This window comes from Oreochromis aureus, linkage group 3 (genome assembly GCF_013358895.1).
Source record: "Oreochromis aureus strain Israel breed Guangdong linkage group 3, ZZ_aureus, whole genome shotgun sequence".
Taxonomy (NCBI): domain Eukaryota; kingdom Metazoa; phylum Chordata; class Actinopteri; order Cichliformes; family Cichlidae; genus Oreochromis; species Oreochromis aureus.
The window spans coordinates 131,678,941-131,681,174 of NC_052944.1; the positions used below are offsets into that span (position 1 = coordinate 131,678,941).

General features: G+C 40.3%; 1 pseudogene; it reads left to right on the plus strand.

Annotated features, from left to right (window-relative positions):
* On the plus strand, positions 1-1,156 carry LOC120435338 (annotated as a pseudogene).
* Positions 1,157-2,234: the final 1,078 nt, after the last annotated feature.

Genomic DNA, 2,234 nt, shown 5'->3' on the forward strand with positions numbered 1-2,234 from the left:
GTAATATCTCACTGAAAGACATCATCTCCACAAGTGTGCTGATCAGGTCAGGACCTCCTGCTGTCTACCAGCTGAGACCAAAGAAACAGAAGTTTGGAACTCTGACGAGAATGACTGTTGGAGAAAAAAATCCAGGGAAGACAAATAAAACCATCTTACTTGTGGGAGAAACAGGAGCAGGAAAATCTACTCTGATCAACGCTCTGCTCAACTACACCATGGGAGTGAAGTGGGAGGATAGAGTCTGGTTTCAGATCATAGAGGAGGAGAAGAGAAGTCAGACAGAAAGTCAGACATCAGATGTGATCGTGTACGAGATCTTTGGTTTTGAAGACAAAACTCTGCCCTACTCTCTGACCATCATCGATACTCCTGGATATGGAGACACCAGAGGGATCGGACATGATGACATCATCAGTCACAGATTGTTGGACTTCGATCAGATGATGGAGTCCATGAAATTAGTGCAGTGGGTTTGGTCATGAAGGCGAGTGATAATCGACTGAGTGACCGACTAATGTATGTCTTCGATTCAGTGATGTCTCTGTTTGGAAAAAACATGGAGAAAAACATTGTAGCTCTGATTACACACTCAGATGGAAGCAGACCTGAAAATGTTCTTGAAGCTCTTAAAGTTGCAGCAATTAAATGTGCCAAAAATGAGAAGACTGAGCCTGTTCACTTCCTGTTTAATAACTCACAGTATGAAGACCGAACAGAAGAAAATAAGTCTTCAAAGCATTCATGGGAACTTACACAGGAAAACATGAATCAGTTGACAGACTTCATAGGAAAATCTAATCCTCAAAAACTGATGAAAACAGGTGAAGTGTTAAAGGAACGAATCAGACTGAGAGCCTGCATCCAAAACCTGAAAGAGAGAATCGAGCTGGGTGAACTGAAACAGACAGAAATCAGACCGATGCAAGAAGCTCTGAAGAAACATGAAGAAAAACAAAGAGAAGAAAAGAAAAAGCTTGAAGAAGCTAAAAAAATCCATGAAACTCTGAAGAGCCAAGGAGAACAGAAACGTGAAGAAGCTCTAAAAATACAACAAACTATAAAGGAACATGAAAAAGAGATGAAGAGGAATGAGAAGTTCACTGTAGAAGTTGATGAGCCCTACAAAGTGAAAGATGCCATTGATGGTGGGTAGAGATTGTTGTTTTTTTATGAAGCAGCTGTCAGCTGTACAGCCTGTGAGGAGAACTGTCACTATCCTGGATGCACAATGGCCTGGAAACCTGAACACTGTGAGGTCATGAAAAGAGGTCGCTGCACTGTTTGTACCAACAAGTGTCCTGCATCAAAACATGTGAAAGAAAAGTGGAGATATGAGACCAAGACAAGGAGAGTAACGAAGACTGATGAAGAAATGAAAAAGCAGTATGAAAAGAATGTGTCAGAACGTGAGATGAAAGCCAGACAGTTAAAAACTCTTACAGAAGAAGTGAATGAAACAATGAAAACAGCAGCTGATTTATCACAGAACAAAAAAGAAAAGGAGCAGAAATATGAAAAGTATCAAAAAGAAAGTGAGGAGAAGTGTACCCTGTTAGAAAACCTTGAAAATGAAATGAACCAGCTGACAGCCGAGAGGTCTCAGTTCCTGGATGAGTCCTACCAACATGTTGTCAGACTGGAGCAGATCGCTCTGAAAGCTGATTCATTGTCCACTATTGTCCACTTGGACTTCCTGATTGAGAAGATGAAGCAGAAAGGAGACACAGAGAAGGTCCAGAAACTGGAGGAGATGCGAAGCAGGGTGGATGAAAAAACCGAAAAAGCAGCACATTGGTACATGCAAATACCATCAGCTATCAAAAACATTGGGAGATCCTTCCCTTGGTATAAGTGAAACATGTTAAGAAGCATCAGGCAGCTGTGTAGATGGCTTTTTTTTCTGTTACTTTCTATACTACATGTTCAGACCCACAGGTTTTTCTTGTTTAGCTAACAGATAGCATATTACTATTAAAAATGCATATTAGAAATTACTTACTTGTTGATTATTGAACAGCACTGACATCTCTACTTAGAGAGCAGTCAGTTTGTTTAGCAGTTTTGGAGTCCTAAGGAGAATCTACTGTGGCTCAGTGTTTGTTTTATGCATCTATAAATCATGTGGTAATGATATTTTGTATTTTTATAGCGGCTGATAGTTACTTGAATGTGAAGAATTGATTTTTGATGTGGACATAAGGGTCTCCTTCTAATGCCGGGCTCACACTGTG